Source organism: Peromyscus maniculatus, chromosome 7 (genome assembly GCF_049852395.1).
Source record: "Peromyscus maniculatus bairdii isolate BWxNUB_F1_BW_parent chromosome 7, HU_Pman_BW_mat_3.1, whole genome shotgun sequence".
NCBI classification, from domain to species: Eukaryota; Metazoa; Chordata; class Mammalia; order Rodentia; family Cricetidae; genus Peromyscus; species Peromyscus maniculatus.
In genome coordinates this window covers 88,859,882-88,883,150 of record NC_134858.1, presented here as the reverse complement: position 1 = coordinate 88,883,150, position 23,269 = coordinate 88,859,882, and the positions used below count along the sequence as shown (strand labels likewise).

General features: G+C 38.5%; 1 pseudogene; it reads right to left on the bottom strand.

Moving 5' to 3' along the window:
* Positions 1-2,682: 2,682 nt before the first annotated feature.
* Positions 2,683-23,269, bottom strand: part of LOC102915395 (methionine aminopeptidase 1-like) — a 63,626-nt pseudogene continuing 43,039 nt past the window's right edge.

Here is a 23,269-nt window from a genome sequence, read left to right as displayed (position 1 = left end):
AAAGTAACTACATTAGTGAATAACAATTTTTATTTCTCAGTCAAGTGGAAGGCGTACTTCATAATGGAAAAGCAGGATAATTCTTTCTGCACTAGTTGCACTCAGAATCAGTAAATAAGTTTATTTTCCAACTGCTGTTTTATGTTCATGAAACATGGATACACTAGTTCAACATCAGCTTTAAGAAAAAGGAGTCTACTGAATGTGGAGTAGAGAACTGTCGGAGTCTGAGCTGTGGAGAGTGGTATGTGCTGTGGCTTCTGGGTCGCTAGAACTACTTCCTTCTAAAGTAGGTTAAGAGATTCCTAAGTAAAGAATTAATGTAATGAGACTCTAAAATCTGGAACATCTTCAGCCTTCTATATTATTTCAAGTTATTGAAACTTTCTGCTTATTCTCCCCTTTACCTTATTCCTGCTCTGTTGGCTTTTATGTCTCACCATTTTATCCACTTTGGGTGGTGGTCAGAATTCTTATCTCTCCCTTATCACCAGCGTCTTTTGGCTGGGCACAACAAATAATGGGCTCAGATTCTAGAATCATTTCAGCTTTGTTAAGTTTCACCCTCAGTTAAATTCAACTGCAGATCAACCACCACATGTGAGTATTTTAAGTCAACAACTTTTCTAATTATAATGTCTTGGACTCCTTCAGGCTGCCTGTCCCATATCTTATGGAAGATGTGCTGTCTTTTCATTATGGCTTTTAATCTTTTGACCTCTTAATATTTCTTAATGGTTTCTGTTCAATGCTTTTGTTTACACCCCTCTTCCTGTTTTGAAATTTTTCTAGCTATTAAACTATGAAAATAGCTCAACCATCCACAAACTGTCCTGGACACCATTGATTTGAACCATTCTATTATCTCTTCAGTTACAACTAAAAAACTAAAGCAATGTTATGTTTCCCTATAATCACTTTTCTTTTGTTATAATTTACAAATTCTATTGTTACTTCTTTCACTTTATAGAAAATATTCTGTCAATCCAACATGTCAGAAGTGAATCCTCAGAATTCATTTAGTATCTAGTTTACAACATTCTGTGACATTTACCATATAGTGGTTTACAATGACGTTATTTTTATTTTATTTTATCACTATGTAAGTGATCCTGCTTCTATTTTTAAAATTTAAGGAAATGTCTTAATTTCTTTTAGAAGTCCAAGTGTCTGGGCCAGTGCCTTAAACACAGAAGATGTTCAATATATATTTGTTGACTAGATGAACAAATTAATTAAAAGACACTACAAAAGACTGGGTATTGGGAGCCAGAGGAAGGGTGCTGAGCAATATGGCTGACATAACACTATTTTGTAAGTAAAATAATTGAAGCTTAAGGAGGGCAAAGGGTTTCTTGGGGTCACATCACAAATTAGGAACAGGATTAAAAGGGAAATACAGAGGCCCTGAGGTTCCACTCGGATGCTTAGTCACTGCAGCTTCCTTTCAGCTTTCAGTCATGGCTCTCCTGGATTGAAAGGAAGATTCACTTATGGAGAATGGTGCATTTAATGTGACAGGGAATGAGTGTCTGGACCCGTAACATTTCCATATGCTCTCAACAAGATATGCAGTGTTCAGCATCTTTGCTTTTCTTTTTTTTTCTCCCACTCCACCTTTCAGGTTAAAATACAACCCCTCATTTCAATTTCGTCTCACAACCATGAGGATGTTTGGAGATTAGTGATGCAAGACACATAATATTCTGCAAGTGCCACAAAACAAAGGTGTTACATAAACACAAAACATGATTATCTGTGCCACTAGCAACAGGACGAGGCTCTGACACATAGTTCACAGGCTGTGGAGCCTCTATCTAGCAAATGATGTACACTCCTGCTTGCCGTTTACACGGATTAAAGCAGGAAAGATTTCCCTTGGGGTATTTGGACCGTTTATTCCACTTAAGTGTTTCCTTTTGGGAGGTGTTAGAGAGAGGGAGGGTTTGAAGTGATATTAATTTTAGGTTAAAATCAGCATAGGTAGCTGAACAAGAAAATTTGTATAAAGGGTTAAAAAATTAAAACATAAAATTGTGCTCCTGCTTGTTCTTTGTTAGCTTTTTTTTTTTTTTTTTTTTTTTTTTTTTTTTTTTTGTGGCATGGAATTGTTTTCTGAAACAAAATATTGGATTTGGCTGGAAATGGTAGAATGAAGAAAGATAATGAGAGCTTGTGGGAGAAGTCTTTGCATCAATACAGAAATGAGGGGCTTCAGAGCTCAGTATGTGAAACATTTTAAATCATTCGTACCTTTAATCTTTACACAGTATAGACCTTTACACATCATATTAACATTCATATTACAAGGCATTCCATTCCGAAACACTACAGATTTTATTTTCTTTTTAGTTTTTCAAGACAGGGTTTCTCCATTTAGCCCTGGCTGTCCTGGAACTCACTCTGTACACCAGGCTGGCCTCGAACTCACAGAGATCTGCCTGCCTCTGCCTCCCGAGTGCTGGGATTAAAGGTGTGCACCACCACCGCCAGGCACACTACAGTTTTATAAAAACTTTATACATAGTCACCGAGAAGTCTACACCAGATTTAGACACTTTACTAAATCATTAGAAAAAGTCAGATAAACATTATCACTATTCCTTTAAAGCAATGTTTGAGGGAAGTATGTGTCAATGGTATCAATTCTATTACAAGAAAGTCATCAAACACCCAGTTATCTCATGACAGCTTTATGATCTCCACTGCATATGCTCCTATTCGGACAACTGCTGAGGAGCACATAATCTGGGCACCAGGGCCACTTTTTGATGATGCTCGCAGCTATATAGAGGTAAGGTGCATTTACATTACACCAAGGACCACGGTGTCTTCACTGCACATTTACAGGATTCAACAAGTTCCTTGTTAACCACTGTTAGTGCACTAAATGTTATAAACTTTCATGCCACTCATGACTGTGCTCACATCTGGAGACCTTTCGGAACTCTTTCCCCATCATCTGTCACAGGAAACTGCAACTCTTTACTCTGGGAAGGTACCCATAGAATAAAAGAGGGAAGGAAAGGGGGCTTTGTCCCTCATATTTCTGACCAACTAGAGATCTAAAATAGCCCTGTATTCTGAAGTTATTCTCGGTAGCAGCTAGCCACCACCTGAAGCATAGCTATTTTTACCACACACCAGTTCTTAAACAGTATGATAATCTCTTCCCAAAGGGATTCTTAGCATTCATTCACCGATACACAGTCCACACTGGAGAGAAGTTTCTCAGAGTGAGCACTTCTCTACACACATACAAGGGTAAATTATTAGCATGGGGGTGGGAGGAGGCCAGTTCCCAACTGGGAATTATATCACACAAATTACTGATCCCTTTATGACAGCAGACAACCTGTCAAAGCAGAATAAACTCAAACCAAAGGTCACACAATGTTCAGTAATTACATATGCAGAATTTAAAATCTATGCATATGCATTTTCACACATATTTCTATGTAACAAAAGGCCTGGATCAACACGTGTTGCTAAAGTTTCAAGATTTTTCATCTTCAATATTCTTCTGGATGGCATATGGCCCTTGATCGAAGGTTTGTAGCAGTGATAAAAAGTAATCAGAAGCAGTTTTATTTAAAAGTGCTCAAGGACCAAATAATAAAACACAGGTACAGAGAACTGAGGGTGTGAGTCTGGGGGTGAAAAAGAATTGAGTAACATTGCTTTTATTTTTCTTAGCTTTTTTAGAACCAAAAAAAAAAAAAAAAAAACCAAAAACAACCTCCCCAAACCCAAATCCAAACCCCAAAACAAACAAACAAACAAACAAACAAACAAAACCTCTTGAAGACACACACCATATGCTGTAGTCTTTTCATAGCCGCAGTCAAAACAAAACAAATGATTAAAAGAGCCCTTTCTTTGTGTACTTTCAATAAAATGCACAGTACAGCAAGAAGGTACTGAGATGTGGCACCTTGGGAGAAATGAAAACTGGGACATGGAATGAGGCCTCCAGCAGCTGAGCTTCTGGGTGAGGTCTATCCGTGACCAGCAGGGTGTGCTCAAACTGAGCAGATAGCTTTCAGTCTCTTGTCCCCAGAGTCCAACCTTCTGTCCAGTTTTATCCTGCCCTCCACCTTCATAAATCACTGGCTCAATTGTAACCACATGGCACAACTTCATCAAGCAACTTCTTTACTTCTGGAAGTGTACGGTGTGTTGAGGGCTGTGTGGAAAAGCTCATAGATTCCATGTCCACATAGCTTTGAACCACTGAAAAATCTATTTCATTGGGCATGTTTCTGAACAATGTTCGCCAGCTCTCTTTAGGAACATCACCAGTTTTCATTGCATTGATAGCTTGTATAAGGTATTTAGATATAGCCTGAACTCGTTTCTGTGTTCCTTCATCCACACCTCCAACAAAAGGTTCCCATTCAGGTCACTGTGATAACCATTTTTATATAGCGATGTCCAGATGTCTACATTAACAATACTGATTTCTTGCAAAGAATATCTGTCTGGAATCCCATGGCAAATGACTTTGTGCACTGAGGTACAACAAGATTTTGGGAAATATTATATAATTCAGGGGAGAAGGATAACAATTTATGGCAAGGCATGCTAACTAAACAGCACAATTGATGTTTTCAGCAGTTATTTATGCCTGGTACCATTAACTGGATGTGGTGGTTTGAGTAGGAAGGGCCCCGATAGACTCACATATTTGAATGCTTGAGCACTAGAGAGTAGCAGTACTTGATAGGGATTAGGAGGTGTGGCCTTGATAGAATAGGTTTGGCTTTTTTGGAGAAAGTGTGTCACTGGTAGGCTTTGGGATTTCAAATGCCCAAGCCAAGTCTAGTTGCTCTCTCTTTCTGCTTCCTTCTGATCCAGATGTAGAACTCTAAACTACCTCTCCAGCACCATGTCTGCCTGCATGCTACTATGCTTCCCACCATGACGATAATGGATTATAATCCTCTGAAACTTTAAGCCAGTCCCAATTAAATGTTATTTTTTGTTGTTTTTGTTTTCGTTAGTAATAGTTGCTATAGTTGCCAGGCAATGGTGGTGCATGCTTTTAATCCCAGCACTTGAGAGGCAGAGTTAGGCAGATCTCTGAGCTTGAGGCCAGCCTGGTCCACAAAGAGTGTTTCAGGACAGCTAGAACTATTACACAGAGAAACTCTGTCTTGAAAAAAAAGAGAGTTGTTGTGGTCATGGTGTCTCTTCACAACAACAGAACATTGACTAAGACACTGGGCCAAGAACTCATGGCTGGGTAGGTCATAGGCCCTAGTGGAGCCTACTGCTAAGATTCTGTTAAATGGGAGCAGCATTACACTGCCTGATAAGTACTTATCTTTATAACCATAGATTAGTGCAGCACTCAATCCTCATTATGTCATCTTTTTTGCAGTAGACGGTGATGAACACAGAGACCCACACTGGTCAACATGCTGAGATTTACAGACTGGAGAATATTCATTTCCAAATGGGATGTCTATATCGCTTCTTCCCTCCTTCAAGGCTGAGAGGTCATAATAGAAGCCAGGGCAGAAAGACTGTAAGAGCTAGAGCTAACGACGAATGAACATAGTGAAACAGTGTTTTCTGGACATGACAGGGCTGTTGCACAGTGGTTGTAATTATGTGTGAAAAACCTGTGTAAGCTCAAGCCAGCTAAAATGCCAGAATGAGGAAGAAGGGTCTCAGGAAGCTCCATCTTTCCTGAGGTGCTATTGGCCGTTGGTGGCCATTGGGTGAGGGAGTTAGTTTTCTTTAGGAATGTGGCTCCTGAGAAGCTATCCATGATCTAGTTGATGTCCTCATACTCATGTGCATGTAGGCACTATCAAGTGGATTAAGTGGGTTTAAAAATAAAGCTCATGAAGTTGGAAGTGAAAATTGGAGATGGTGGTAATTGGGAAGGAATTGGAGGGAAAAGATTGAATGATGGATTTGGTGAAAACACACTATATGCAATATATTAAAATTTCAAACAATAAAAAGGTGAATAGCATTTATTTATTTATATTATTTGAAACAAAGTTGCACTCTGTCACTCTGGAATGTAGGTGGAAATTTCCATCCCACCAGAAGCTCCCAAATAAACACATTGAGGCTTATATTAATTACAAATGCTTGGTCAATAGCTCAGGCTTGTTACTAGCTATCTCTTACATTTAAATTAACCTGTATTTCTTATCTACACTCTGTCATGTATCTTGGTACCTTTTCTCAGTACAGCATGCTCATTTTGCTTCTCCCTGCATCTGCTGGCGATGCCTCTGACTCCATCCTTCTTCATCCCAGCATCCTTAGTTTGGTTGTCCTGCCTATACTTCCTTCCTGGCTCTCAGCCACTCAGTTCTTTGTTAACCAATGAGAGTAATATATATTCACAGTGTACAGAAGGATTACTACACAGCACTGGAACTCTATGTAGGTTGTCCTGGAACTGATAGAAATGTGTCTGCCTTTGTCTTTCAAATGCTAGGATTAAATTTGTGCACCACTATGCCCAGATAGGAAATATTATTGTTTGAAATAATTTTATATCTACTTATGAAATGATTTGAGTTGTTTTACATTTCTCAAGTCTGAAAGAAATGTGATCCCATGATTTATGAATTAGATAATAACATTTAGTCATGGGAGAGACTTGGCTGATAACTTTTTGTTGTTGTTGGATGTTTGGTTTTGGAATCAGGGTAATCCTGGCTTCATAAAAAAGTTTGGAAATGTTCCTCCCTTTTCTTTTTTATTGGATGATTTGAGGAATATTGATGTTAGTTCTTTGAAGATCTGGAAGAATCTATGCTGAATTCATCTGGACCTGGACTTATTTTTAGTTGAGAGATTTTAAAAATTACTACCTTTATCACATTGGTTGTTATGGATTGGTTTAAATTATTTATTTCATCTTGATTTTACTCTGGTAGGCCATACACATCAAGTAATTGATCCATTTCTTTTAGGTTTTTCACTTTAGGGGAGCATAGATTTTTTAAAGTGTATCTGTATGATTTTCTTAATTTACTCAGTATCTGTTATAATGTTTCTTTTCATCTCTTGTTTTATTGATTTGAAACTTGAAACTCCTTCCTTTGATTAATTTCTGTGTAAATTTAGTTAATCTTTTCAAAGAACCAATTCTTGCTTTCATTGATTCTTTGTATTGTATTTTTCTTTCTAGTTTATTAATTTCAGCATTGACTTTTATTGTCTCTTCCATGTACTAGTTTTGTGTGTTGTTGTTTTTGATGAAGGTGCTTAACGTTATAAAGTCCTCTCTTGCTACTGCCTTCATCACATCCCTTATATAAATATGTTGTGTCTGCATTTTAATTCAGTTCTCAGAATTTTTAAATTCCTTTCTTACTTTTTCCCTTGACACATATTTTATTCAGTAATGTGTTGTTTAGCTTTCATGATTTGGTACACTTTCTGCCATTTCTGTTGCAGTCTATATATAGTTTTATTCTTTTGTCATCAGAAAACGTGCAGATATTCTATTTTCCTAAATTTGTTGAGGCTTGTTTTGTGTCCTGATATATGGTCGATTTGGGGGTCCTGATATATGGTCAATTTGGGAGAAAGTTCCATGGGCTGCTGAAAAGAAAATATATTTTTAGTGCTTGGGTGGGATATTCTGTAGGTTATCTATTAGATCCATTTGATTTATGACATTATTTAGCTCCCAGGTTTCTATTTGGTTTTTGTCTGGATGATGTTTCTATTGATGAAACTGGAATATTGCAGTCACCCTCTATCACTGTGTCAGGGTCAATCTTAGGTAAATCTTAGGTTTAGATTCTTGGAGGGAATCAAGACAATTAATATTTAGAATTATTACTGGATAATGTTTATTTATTAATTCCATTTATTTTGTTGTAGTGGTGGTAGTGGTGGTATTGTTTGTTTTATGAAACTGGCTGTCCCTATAGTTGGAGCATAAATGTTTAGAATTGTAAAAATTCTCTTGGGGGATTTTTCCTTTAATGAGTATAAAATGTCTCTCCCTCCACTGCCTGTCTTTTGATTATTTTGGTTTGAAATCTATTTTGTAAGGTATTTTAAATACCTATACTTGCTTGGTTCTTTGTTCCATTTGCTTAGAATACCTTTTTTTCTTTCTTCTTTCTTTTCTTTTTGTTTTTGTTTTTCAAGACAGGGTTTCTCTGTGTATCCCTGGCTGTCCTGGAACTCACTCTGTAGACCAGGCTCTGAACTCAGATATCCTCCTGCCTCTGCCTCCTGAGTGCTCAAATTAAAGGTATATACCACTACCACCTGTTAGAATATCTTTTCTTATCCTTTTACACTTAGGTGGTATATATCATTTATGGTGACTTGTTTCTTGGAGGCAGAGAAAGGTGGATTCTATACAATTTCATCAATTGTGCCTTTTTCTTGGATGGAATCAAGACAACTAATAATTAGAATTATTATTGAATAATGTTTATTAATTCCATTTATTTTGTTGTGGTGGTGGTGGCATTGTTTTATTCGACCTTTTTTGACTAACTGTTCTAGGATTATTTATTTATTTTATTATTTTTTCATTTTACATATTATCCCCATTTCCCCCTCCTTTCCCTTCTTCCTCCCCCTTCCACCTCTCCCCCATCCCACGCCCCCATCCACTCCTCAGAGGGAGTAAGGCCTCCCTTGGGTAGTCAACAAAGTCTGGCATACCAAATTGAGGCAGGGTCTAGCCCCTTCCCCCTGCATCAAGGCTGAGCAAAGTATCTCACCCTAGGGAATGGGCTAGCTTTTTGTTCTGAGATTATTTATTTCTTGTTCCCTCTTGGGTTTAATCTTTCCTTCAGCTTGAAGCATTCTTTCAAGTTTGCTCTGTAGAGATGGTTTAGAGGACCATTAAATTCCTTAAATCTGTTTTTATCATGAAACTTTTTCCCATTTTCCTTTGATTATGACTGATAGTTTTCCTGGGTACAGTAGTCTGAGCCAGCATCTGTGGTCTTTCAGAACTTGTAGAACATCAATCCAGGCTCTCCTGGCTTTCAAGTCTCCAATACAAAGTTGGGTGTTTTTCTAATAGGCCTGCCTTTCTATTTGACTTGGCCTTTTTCTCTTGCAACTTCAGTATCCTTCCTTTGTTCTCTACATTAGTGTTTTGACTGTTATGTGATGTGGGGATTGTATTTTCTGGGCCCGTATGTATCCCTCTTGTACTTTCATAGGCATGTCTTCCTTTAGATTTGGAAATTTTTTTCTGTGATTTTATTGAAAATATTTTCATTGCCTTTCACTTGGATTTCTTCTTCTTCCACAGATATTATTCTTATGTTTGATCTTTTCGTTGTGTCCCAAGTTTCCTAGATGCTTTGTTCCTTTTGTTTTTTTTTTTTTTTTGATTTAACATTTTCTTTGATTGATTCATTTCTTCTACCTTGTCTTTGGGACCTGTTATTTTCTCTTCCATTTCACCCAACCTGTTGGTGAGCCATTCCTTTGAGCTCTTTGTTTAATTTCCTGGGTTTTTCACATTGAGTTTTATTTGTTTGGTTTTTCTTTAGTTTTTTTTTAATTAAATTCTGTTTTCATATTTTAATTGTTTTCATTTTTCATTCAACTGTGTTTTCATGGTCTTCATTCATGCATTTATTCATATCTCCCTTTACCTCTTTGAATATATTCATAACTGCTATTTTGAAGTTCTTGTCTTGTGTATCAGCTAATTTTCTTATCTCATGGAGTATTGTGATAGGATGCTAGTTTCTTCTTTTATTTTTTATTAAGAATTTTTTTATTCATTTTACATACCAATCACAGATCCCCTCTCATCCCTCCTCCAGTTCCCACCCCAGCTTTTCCACCCCAGCCCCCTCTCCATTCCCTCCTCTAAAAAGGTAAGGCCTCCCATGGCAGTCAGCAAAGCCTGGTATATTCAGCTGAGGCAGGTCCAAGCCCTTCCCCCTGCATCAAGGCTGTGCAAGGTGTCCCACCTTAGGCTCCAAAAAGCCAGTTCCTGTATCAGGAATAGATCCTATTTCAACTGCCAGGGGCCCCTTAAATAGGCCGAGCTATACAACTGTCTCACTTATGGAGAGGGCCTACTCCAGTCTCATGAAGGCTCTATACCTGTTGGTCTAAAGTTCATGAATTCCCACTAACTTGGCTCAGTTGTATCTGTAAGTTTCCCCATCATGATCTTGATGCCTCTTGCTCATGGAATTCCTCTTTCCTCTCTTCTACTGGACTTCTGGAGCTTGCCCTGGTGCTTGGCTCTGAATCTCTGCATTTGCTTCTACCAGTTACTGGATGAAGACTCTATGATGACAGATAGGGTATTCACCAATCTGATTACTGGGGTAGAGCAGCTCAGGCACCCTCTCCACTATTGTTAGTAGTCTAAGCTGGGATCATCCTTGTGGAGTCCTGGGAACTTCCCTAGCACCCAGTTTCCTCTCATCCTCATGATGTCTCCCTCTATCAAGATATTTCTTTCATTGCTCTCCTATTCTGTACCTGTTGCAGCTCAACCTTCCCTTTCCCATATATTCTTATTCCCTACCCTCTATTGATCTCCTCTGACCACCAGTTTACTCAGGAGATCTTATCTATTTCCTCTTCCCAGGGAAATCCATGTATCCTTCTTAGGGTCCTCCTTGTTACCTAGCTTCTCTAGAGCTGTGGATATAGTAATAAAAACAGCTTGGTATTGGCATGTAAACTAACACATGGACCAATGGAATCAAATTGAAGACCCTGACATTAATTCACACACCCATGAACACCTGATTTTTGACAAAGAAGCCAAAGCTATACAATGGAAAGAAGAAAGCATCTTCAACAAATAGTGTTGGTATAACTGCATGTCAACATGTAGAAGATTGCAAATAGATCCACATCTGTTGTCATGCACAAAACTCAAATCCAAGTGGATCAAAGACCTCAACATAAATCCAGTTACACTGAACCTGATAGAAGAGAAAGTAGGAAGTAGCCTTGAACACATTGGCACAGGAGACCACTTCTTAAATATAAGACCAGTAGCACAGACACTGAGAGCAACAATTAATAAATGGGACCTCCTGAAACTGAGAAACTTCTGTAAGGCAAGTAAATAAGTAAATAAGATAAAACAACAGTCTACAGAATGGGAAAAGATCTTCACCAACTCCACATCTGACAGAGGGCTAATCTCCAAAATATATAAAGAACTCAAGAAACTAGACAGCAAAATATCAAACAATCTAATTAAAAAATGGATTACAGAGCTAAATAGAGAATTCTCAACAGAAGAATCTCAAAAGGCCAAAAGACATTGCTCAACATCCTCAGTCATCAGGGAAATGTAAATCAAAATGACTCTGAGATACCATTTTACACCTGTCAGAATGGCTAAGATCAAAAACACTGATGACAGCTTATGTTGGAGAGGATGTAGAGCAAGGGGAACACTTCTTCATTGTTGGTGGGAATGCAAACTTGTACAGCCACTTTGGAAATCAGTATGGCAATTTCTCAGAAAATTGGGAATCAATCTATGTCAAGACCCAGCTATATCACTCTTGGGGATATACTCAGGTGTAGCTGGAGTTTTCTCCAGTCCTGCCTGGCCCACAGTCAGGACAAATCTCTCTCACTTGCCAGTCCTGCAGCCACTCAGACCCAACCAAGTAAACACACAGAGACTTACATTACTTATAAACTGTATGGCTGTGGCAGGCTTCTTGCTATCTAGTTCTTATATCTTAAATTAACCCATTTCTATTAATCTATAAGTTGCCACATGGCTCATCGTTTACCGGTATCTTAACATCTGCTTCTCATCATGGCAGCTGGCAGCATCTCTCTGCCTCAGCCTTCCACTTCCCAGAATTCTCCTCTCTCCTTGTCCCACCTATACTTCCTGCCTGGCTACTGGCCAATCAATGTTTTGTTAACCAATCAGAGCAACACATTTAATATACAGAACATCCCACAGCACTCAAGGAATACTCAATCATACCACAAAGACATTTGCTCAGCTATGTTCATAGCAGCATTATTCATAATAGCCAGAACCTGGAAACAACCTAGATGCCCCTCAACCAAAGAATGGATAAAGAAAATGTGGTACATTTACACAATGGAGTACTACTCATCAGTACAAAACAATGACATGATGAAATTTGCAGGCAAATAGATGGAACTAGAAAATACCATCCTGAATGAGGTAACCCAGACTCTGAAAGACAAACATGGTATGTACTCACTCATAAGTGGATACTAGATGTAAAGCAAATGATAACTAGACTACAACCCACAGCTCCTGGGATGCTAGTTTCTAGAGGAGATATATGGTCAGTTTTTTTTCATGTTTTGTTGCTATTGTTGTTTATTTGTTTGTTCTTTGTTTCATGATGTGATGAAGTATCTAAATTTAGGACACTTTTGTGCTTCTTAGTATGAATATCTGGTCTTACATTTGTTGAGTAGAATTTTTGCTGTGAACTCAACTTGTCAAACCAGCTGATGGATGCTTGGCTTTCAGCCACAGGACTTCTCTGGGCTTCTGGCTTTAGACTCCAAGTGGTCCCATGTAGGGATAGTGGGTAGAGTTCTGATAGCTGAGCAGACAAGGGTGTGTATTGTCTCTGAGTGTTTTTAAACAGGGTTCCAGAATAGGACCCATGTGGTCTTCTGGTCCATCAGTAGGATGGGTGGTTATGAGTTGGGTAAGATGGTAGTGTGGTTCTGAGAGTTTCTTCCTAGAGTTTTGGTTTTTATTCCATATAGTCCTAGGTCAACTTATTGGGTGGGCTGTCTATAGGCAGGTAGGTGGATGGGGATAAGACTGTCTCTGGTGGTTTTTTATTTTTTTATTTTTTGGTCGGACTCCATCTGTTCTTAGAGCCCAGCACTGGTTGTGGTTGCTGACAGTATGAAAAGTTGTTAAACTGGATTTGGACATTTCTACCTTATGTTCTGGTTCAGACTCCAGATTTGAACCCCAAGTGATTTCAGATTGACATAGTGGATGGGGCTTTACTTTGTTTTTAAATTATATATATATATATATATATATATATATATATATGCACATACACATAGAAATCCAACCTCCTAAGTCTGTATAGTGTTGCTTGTATGTATATGATTTCAAGGCTGACCACAGATCCTTTCTCTCTCTCTCTCTCTCTCTCTCTCTCTATATATATATATATATATATATATATATATATATATATATATATATGTGTGTGTGTGTGTGTGTGTGTGTGTGTATGTGTATGGGAATGCACACTTGGGTGCAGTTACCCACAGAGGCCACAACAAGGTGTCACATCACTGAAGCTGAAGTTATAGGCTTACAAAGTCTACCTTAGGTGAGTGCTGGGAACCAACCCAGCTCAGGTCTTCTGGAATAGCAATATGTATTAGTTAACCACTGAGATGTTTTTCTAGCTCACCAATATGCAATCTTTCAAATGAGATATTTCTTCTTATACTTATTAGTGATAGTGTCCATAGAGACAATACTATTGATAATGTATATCTATCTATCTAATGATAATTCTATATCACATTATATAATCTTCTTAATGTAGCCACAGTGCAGAAAATTTTCTCATATAATATAGACGAAATTTTAAAAAGTCTTAGTAAATAAGAAACAGAGCCAAATACAGAGGTAAATAGCCAGAGATCAGAGAGTCACAACTGCCTTATCTTACCACCTTGCTGCCATTGCTTCCCCAGAGACAGCTTCTTCCTACCTGACTTGTGTTTTTTATTGCCTTTCTGTTCTGCCTTCTCATTGGCTCTAAACCCAACCACATGACTTCCTCATCACTGCCTGTCTATACAGACCTCCAGCTCTCTATGGTTGGTACTGGGATCAAAGGCTCGTCTCACTAAGCTTGGCTGTGTCCTTGACCACACAGAGAGTGCCTGCCTTGTGATCAGATTAAGGGCGTGGGCTACCACCATCTGACTGCTGTTCCTGGCTCTCTATGACCTCTGATCTCCAGGCAAACTTTATTTATTAACATACAAATAAAATCACATTTCTGCACAAATAAAATATCACCATAATATATAGCTTACAGAAAGCTTGAATCATTCAAGGAAACTCCTGCAAACACTGTGTTTAAGTACATTTTATTCCTGTAAATGGCTGCTAGAAGGATCAATAATGATGTTTATTTACATGAGAGTTCCTTCAAAATTCAACTAACACATAGTATATACACTTATTAGTAGGATATACTATAATTACACATATATATGCCATTTGCAACTTATATTTATTTTGAGACTTTTCTCACTTTTTATCATAATTTGCACAATGTATTTTGGTCATATTCACCCTCTCCCAGACCCATTTCCCTTTCTCTATTCACCCAACTTATCATCTTATTTATTTTGAACCCATGTAGTAAAATTGATCTTTTCTTTAATAATTATTATTATGTATATGTGTACATATTCACACAACAGAATATGTAGTTTGAGTTATGATATCTGCAAGGCCTCAATTTGGCTGTTAGATAATAAGTACTTGTCAAGGAATACTACAACTGAGTTGAGGACTTCAAATGCTTTATCTACTATACCATCTCAGCAGCTTAAAGCATTATTTTTATAAAAAAAATTCTAACTTTAGGTTTAGTCCTTAAGAAAGCACCTAACATGTTTTCTGTTTGTAAATTTATCTTCTTTGAGTTTGTTTTTTTATAAACAGTATACCTATCAAGTAACTGATAGCTATGATTTGAAAAACACATTTAGAAACTAGAAAGAGAGTTTGTTGAGCAAACTGCTTGCCAGAACCACATAAGAAGCCAGATGTGTTGTGTATCTGAAACTGCACTACTAGGCCTGGGAGGCAGGTGTGTGCCAAGACAGGAAGGTGCTGGTGCTCATTCACCAGCCAGACTAGCTGAACTGGTGAGCTCCAGATTAAACAAGAGATTGTATCTCAAAAAATAAGGTGCAGAGTGGTTGAGGAAGACATACAATGTTGACCTTTGGCCTACACCACACACACACACACACACACATACACACACACACACACACACACACACGTGCATATACTGACATACATTTGCCCTTCCAGACTTGTAAACATATGTATACCACATACAAACACCACAGGTACAGCCAAATTTTCCAGTTATTTCACTGCTTTTCAGTAAACAAAGGTCAACATACAGAATTTAATTAACAGAACTTTCAAACTATCATCTTCTCTTTGATATTGGCAATGATACTAATCAATGTTCTGGGCAAACACGGAATTCCATTTCATGTGATATATGAAATTGTGCACTGGACAGATGACTCGGTGGTTATGAACACTTTCTGGTCTTCCAGAAGACTTGAGTTCTCAGAATCCTCTTTCTACCCTCTAAATATGTTTTCAAATAATCAATTACTTGCCTGAGTACACTTTTTTTTTTTAAATAAAAAAGAAGATAAGAAATGTTAGGTGTCACCCATTGGGAACTGAACTTCAGGTTTAGTCTTGAAGAGAACGCCTAACAAATGCTTGTAACTCCAGCTCCTGGAGATCTGACACCCTCTTCTGGCTTTCTCATACATGTATGGAACAGACATATGCACATATATTTTAAAAATTATATATGAAATGATAGCATGGATTCGGATTCTATTTTGTACAACTAGTGATTAAATGTGTAGACTGACTTTTTTCTTGAAAAAGATCATTGGCATTATTCAGAGATATTCAGAATAACTGAGACTTCTTATATTTTATAAAATTTGGTATCATGAAAAGAGGGAAGAAATCATAAAATCGATGCTTATTTTAAAATAAAAGTTTCAGACTTAAGCCACAAAAGGAATTATCAAGGAAAGAACTGTTTGAATGATTTTTTTTTAAATAAAGCATATTGCATTAAACTATTTGAACTTGGAAGGAATTCAGTCAAACCATTGTGATGGTTAGTTTTAGTTGTCAATTTGATATAATCTAGAATCTCCTGAGAAGAAAGTCTCAGTGAGGGATTGTTTAATTAGGTTGATCTGTGAGCATGTTCATGTGGGATTGTCTTAAATTATCTTATGGGGGAAGGCTCACTGACTGTGGGCAGCGTCATTCCCTGGGCAGGAGATTCTGAACTGTAGGAGTGGAGCACTTGCTCAACACAGCATTTGTTCTCACCAATAAAAACAAAACTCATGTGTGTGTGTGTGTGTATGTGTGTGTGTGTGTGTGTGTGTGTGTGTGTATGTGTGTGTGTATGTGTGTGTGTGTGTGTGTGTGTGTGTGTGTGTAGACATCCTAGAATGTAGTTCCTTAGGTGCCACTCATTCCCCCCCCCCCCGCCCCCCTGGTGTTTCAAGACAGGGATTCTCTGTGTAGTTTTGGTGCCTGTCCTCAGCCCGACTGGCCTCGAACTCAGAGATCCACCTGGCTCAGCTTCTGGAGTACTGGAATTAAGGGCATGCACCACCACTGCCGGGCTCTCTCTCTCTCTCTCTCTCTCTCTCTCTCTCTCTCTCTCTCTCTCTCTCTCTCTAATTTATTGAGATAGGATCTCTTACTGGTTAGGCTATGCAGGTGGCCATCAAGCCCCATGGTTATACTCATGTCTGTCTCCACAGCACTGGATTAAAAGGTCAAACTTTTGCTTTTGAGGGTCAAACTCAGGTCTTTGTGTTTCCACAGCAAGCACTTCACCAATTGCAGCATCTTCCTGGTACTTGGAGAGGTACTTTTAAAAAAATTTATTTATTTATTTATTTATTTATTTATTTATTTATTTATTTATTTATTTAAGTTTTTGAGACAGGGTTTCTCCATGTAGTTTTGGTGCCTGTCCTGGATCTCGCTCTGTAGATCAGGCTGGCCTGGAACTCACAGAGATCTGCCTGCCTCTTCCACCCTAGTGCTGGGATTAAAGGCATGCACCACCACCGCCTGGCTTGAATAGGTACTTTTTAATAGAGAATTCCAAAAGTTTCCTTATACTATTCTTTCAAAATTCATGGAAGGAGAGGATGCCAGATATGTTTTATTAATTGTCAACATAGCAAGTGATAAAGATCTGGCTTAATGTCTGAAATGATTAGTGGAGAGCTGTATTCAGAATCAGAAAAATCATTTCCAGAGAAACCAAAATAGTCATGAAAATCATGTCTAAAGTAAAAAAAAAAATTAAGAAAGAAAATTTGAAACAGCCGAGTGAGGATAGGGAAAGAGTAAGTTGGTAACAGAATTCCAAAATATAAATAATTTGTTAGATTCAATGATTTTCAGAAAGGAGCCATGAAATAAATTTGTTTTTACTAAAGTGAAATGATCAGACCCTTATTCTCTTTACAGGTAGGCATAAATCAAGGAAACCCCTGGTATATTACAAAAATGGACTTGAGTGGCAAACCTCTAGGTCAGAACAAGTTTTCCTGTTGATAATCACTCTTGGGAGCTGAAGGTGGTGCAGTAACATACCGTGCGGAGACCCTGCTGCCGCCTCCTCTTCCTCAGCACCATCTCTTTGAGTCTCGGGTCTCTCATCTTTTTATGCTCCATTCCTGCAGGGCATCCGCATATTCCCATCTACACTTGATGTTCTTTATCTCTGTGACTTTGTATACAACCATTCTGTACTTGGGCCCTCTGCCCTTTATTTTTCTACTATTTAATAAAGCTCATTATCAGTTTTCAAATGAAAGTTTTCCTGCTCTAGGAAGCCTTCCTTGGCATTTTCAACATTGAAACTCATTTTTCCTGGTACATATTCAATGTTCAATAAATAATTTTTGGAAGAATCCTTGACTGATTGTCTCTGGAGATTTCTACATGTGTTCCTAGGGAGAAAAAAACTTTATAGAGTAAAGTATTGGGGGCCACAGTGCTGTAATGGTTATGGACTATTGTAGCTAGAGTTTTCCTGCCTTGCCCACAGTCAGGACAAATCTTTGTCACCCGCCAGTCCCACAGCCGCTCAGACCCAACCAAGTAAACACAGAGACTTATATTGCTTACAAACTGTATGGCCGTGGCAGGCTTCTTGCTAACTCTTCTTTTATCTTTAATTAACCATTTCCATAAGTCTGTACCTTGCCACGTGGCTGGTGGCTTGCTGGCGTCTTCACATGCTGCTGGTCATGGCGGCGGCTGCAGTGTCTCTCCGCATCAGCCTTCCACTTCCCAGAATTCTCCTTTCTCCTTGTCCCACCTACTTCCTGCCTGGCCACTGGCCAACCAGTGTTTTATTTATTGACCAATCAGAGCAATTTGACATACAGACCGTCCCACAGCACTTCCCCTTTCTTTTTTTTTAAAAGGAAGGTTTTAACTTTTACACATCTCCAAAGTCAGCTTGGTATATTAGGGAGTTTGGGCGTAGCTTCTCTTACTACTTCCTGCTGGAGGGGGGCGCTGTATCTTAAGGGGACACAAAGAAAATTTTAGGATCATGGAGTAGTCCATGAGGCTGTATCGTCTGAGCCAGTTGCCTTGAAACGATTCTGGATGTTGGATCATCTGAGCCATGGTGTCATTGGAGACCTTTCAGGTGGTCTTGGCTGGTCAAACCTGATGTATCTTAATCTGGAACAAATCCGTAGCCTCTGGCTTTCTGTGGAAACAAAACCAGAGCCTCTTTTCCAAAGCAACATATCCTTATATCCAAATTTTGAAGTCAAGGTACCTTTAAAATACACATTTTTGCATAACTCAACAGCTTTTGCAATCAAATGTTTTTCTTCAGTTACAAATATCAAAGAGAACATAATCCAGATTCTCTGTGTGGTAGCCATCTTTACATGGCTTATTTTTTATATTACCTTGAGCCTATTGCTTTAAACTGCAGCCTTTTAAGCCTGAAACGGCGCTGCGGCTGCTGGCTCCGCCCACTTCAGCTTCCCAACATGGCGGTGGTACGTTTTCCGCCAGCTCTGGGAGCCATCAACTCTCGGAAATAGTGGGTCTATGCTTCTTATCAAAGCAGCGTGTAGCCCAGAAACCTCTTTTTTTTTGTTTTGTACTAGCAAAGGCTAAATCCACCACGCAGCTTAATGTGCCACTTGCAGAGGCCTCATTCCCGCCATACTGCAGACCAAGCTTGCACGCTAGGAACCCGCCAGTAGCTCAAACCGGCAGGCTGCCGCTCATTTGAGAGAGACAATTAGGAACTGTTTTTAGCTCCGTTTTAGAATCTTTTCTCAGGTTTTAGGTGGAAACTCTTGCCAACACGTTGGGCGCCATTTGTAGCTAGAGTTTTCCTGCCTTGCCCACAGTCAGGACAAATCTTTGTCACCCGCCAGTCCCACAGCCGCTCAGACCCAACCAAGTAAACACAGAGACTTATATTACTTACAAACTGTATGGCCGTGGCAGGCTTCTTGCTAACTCTTCTTTTATCTTTAATTAACCATTTCCATAAGTCTGTACCTTGCCACGTGGCTGGTGGCTTGCTGGCGTCTTCACATGCTGCTGGTCATGGCGGCGGCTGCAGTGTCTCTCCGCATCAGCCTTCCACTTCCCAGAATTCTCCTTTCTCCTTGTCCCACCTACTTCCTGCCTGGCCACTGGCCAACCAGTGTTTTATTTATTGACCAATCAGAGCAATTTGACATACAGACCGTCCCACAGCAGACTATGATGAAAACTTTTGACTATTGAGTTAGGCAAAATTATTCCAGAAAGATATTGTAGAAGCTGGATAAATGGCTCAGAGGTTAAGAACATTGGCTGTTATTCCAAAGGACCTGGAATTGCTTCCCAACACCCATATGGTGGTTTATAACTGTCTGTAACTCCAGTTCCAGGGAATTCAAAACCCTCTTCTGGCTTCTGTGAACACAAGGCACACAAGTGGTACATAACACCATCCCCCACACACAGACAAAACACCCAGAAGCATAACATAAAAATGAAAAAAATAAAAATTATACTGTAAATAAATTGAAGACATTGAAGTAAATATAACAGAAACAGAAGCTTGCACTTACTTCAGTGAGGCATTCAGAAATTGGGAATTTGATTTCATTTAATATATTTTTAAAGTAGAACAGTTTCTGTCATTTGTTTAGTCAAACATATATTTACTTTTGAAAAGTTGTAAGAAAACAAGAGTGGGTATAGCCCATATTTTGTCTCTGAGGATTACGGTCTGGTCAAAGGTAGATAATTTTATGGCATGAAGACAGTCTTCCAGGGATGAAAATACTTGACTAAGGAGAACATAACATAATAAATGAAGAAAAATATTCAGAGAGAAATAGATGACATTAGTCATGTCTGGAAACTGACCTGGAGGTGAAGAAGGATGGGAGGGTGGTAAGGCAGGAGTTCTCGGGAGGCATCAAGCTAAGGGAGTTGTTCATTTCCCTAGAAAGAGCTCCATGGATGGACAAGAGGAGCACAGTGGCAAACTACGTTGACCGGGACTACAGTGGTGTTAGCGGAAGGGCTATACCTCTATTTCTTTTAACCTTAGGATGCTGGCTTGAACTCAGTCTTTGTTTCCACATCTGTAAGGTGAGAATGGAATAAGAAACTATAAAATATAAAGTCCTAAAGCAGACACAAAGGGAAGAATAGACAAGACACTATTTCCTTCCTTAAAAACCATGACCACTTTTCAGCATGCTTTTCTATCCTACCAGCACTCTGGAATGCTGAACAGGGTGTCCAGTTCTAGGTGGGATGTCTCCAGCACACCCAATCCCAGCAGAGATGGCTGAGGGAGACTGCCGTGAGCTCTCTGCCCAGCGTTGCCTATCTTCTCTGTATTTGTAGCTTGAGGCTTTATCCTTTTATCTTCATAATGATGGTTTTATGTTTAATTTAACTGTAAATCACATTAACAGAGTTGTGACTGGTATGTCAGAAGGCTTAAAAACCAAGCTAATGTCACTCTAAGAGCTAAAGAGTTCATAAGGTCTGACATGTTTGTCAAGATGATCCAGTCAAGTATGGAGACATTGGGAAGATAGTACGGGAGGTTATTTAAATTTCCTCAGGATCTGAAGGGTGGAAATTGATTTAGCACAGAACTTTTGCTCTGTATTAGTTAAGATTAGGATTTCTGGCTGTTTAAAATGACATTAGCCAAGGCAAAAATGTCTCTATAAAGCAATTAATTAAATATTGTGCTTATGTTATTTTCTAATGAATTTGTTTACATGAGAATATGTCATAATTTAGAAAGCATCAGTGAAATGCTGTATTTCCCCCACATTACACAAATGTATAATAGCAATGACAGACAGGCACTAACTTTTCTGTACTGGAAATGATATCTTTAGAAGTCAATGAGTTCTTTTTTTTAAAATACTAACAAAGGTTTCATTTTCCCAAAGTGCTATTACTACAAAATTAACATGTACTTAAGCAAGAAAAATATAAAATTAAAAAAATTGATGCTACTGTTGATATTTTAATATGTACAGATTTTTTTAAATGATTTTCTAAAAGATAATATTGGTCATGATATGATAACTGCTGAAACAATCACCAAGAAGAATATTGGTTAAAAAGCAGATGCCTATTTGTCATTCAGCAGAGGACTTCTAGTGGCTGGTGGGTATGCATTGCTGCTCTGCCCCACGTGTCACTTGGCATCACTCATCAGGGCATACACATCCAACCTCCAGCCAAAGAAAATGAGGAGGTAGGAAGCTGTGTTATATTTCAGTCTACAACGATATTGGGAAACGCGATTTTAGCTATGTGTACTGCCTGTAGAAGAGAGGTGTTTGTTGCGCATCTAGCATTCTTTGCCATAGTAAACATGTTTGCAAGTACCACACATTTTGCTTTGTAATACGATTTTTCCCCTCAGAGTCTCGCTGATATGCGTGTTTGTAGAAGAATTAATTATTCTTACAAAATGGTAATAAATTTAGTCTGGTTTTAGATTTATGGGTTATAGATATGCACAAAGAGTCATTGATATGTGTTACATAGAGATCTGAGTGTTATCGTATAGATATTGGAACTTCTAAATTTAAGAGTAGTTGTTCAATTTAGAAATCAAAGAATTGAAGGAAAAGATCAGATGTCAAATTACTTCATGCTTCCATCTATACTAATTTCATTGTGAAGCACTTGATAATTTGTTAGCTTTGGAAGTTACAGGGTGAAGTATCACCATTGATAAAGGTTCTTCTGACAATTCAAAGGGGGAGAGGAATTCATGCAGTTGTTCAAATTTCTAAGTATTACAAAACTACTGGAGTGTAATGCATATAGAAACTTAGGAGTGCCATTTGTGACAATGTTTCCGATGTTACCATTTTGGACAATGCTATTTGCAAATATGCTTAAGGTGCACATACCATAGAACCTAAGAAGGACTTAAGTGGAACAATGTAATTATGGGACTGTGTGAGAAGTATTCATTGTTTATATCTAATCTTATGATGCTGTAAGTGATTATAGCACCAGATTCAAATAGAGTTGAGCTTGGGTGGTTTAGATCCAGGGAGGTTTGAAGGTTGTGAAGGAGTAGATGATCTGAGAGTGGGGAAGCAATTTGTCATCAGAGATGCGTGTCAACAAGCCTTCTCCAGAAAGGAGAATCTTCGTAAGGGGCTACCAGCCGCTGGGTTGTAAAAGGCTCTGCTAGAGGAGTGGCAAGAAGTTGCAAAGGCTTGATGGCATAAGAATGATGATAAAACGAGGTATGCCTTGCCCAAGTCAATAAAAGAGAAGCAGGAACAGCTGCAGAGCTTGGATCTGATGAGCGTACCAAATCCAGTTGCCGAAGAGCCCTGAATGAACAGCTACAGGAAACATGTATATGTATCTCTGGAGATAAGACACTAATGTTTATGAAGAATTAATGTGTTTAGAATGTTATGAGTGATCATCCTGAACAATGGAGATTAAAAGCTAGGGAGAATTGTTTTCACGGTTAGTTTTGATCGTAGAAATGTCCTGTAAATCTACTTAAAGACATGTTTGGATCTCTGCACTTGCTCAAGTCAGTGTGTTGATTTGGGTGCACTTAAAACACTCCCTAGTCTAGTTATGTATAGGCTAAAGGAAATCTGTTTAAGTCATCTTACAAATAGTCCCAAACAATGAGAACATTGTCATAATTTTAAGATATTTCTCATAATTATAATGTACAGAACTTAGCTAACTTTCCCTTCATTGTGAACAATGAGCTTTTAAGACAGTGCTGTTTGTTATAAGAATACATTTTTACCTTAGGGCCATTAGAGTTGCAGAAATGGATTTAAAGCAAAGTAATATTAATTCTCTCAAATGTCTTTTTTATCAAATTATGTAGCATTTTTTCTCTCTCTTTCCCCTGTTTTGCACAGCATAATGTAGTCTGACAAAAAGTAAGTGTTATTTTAA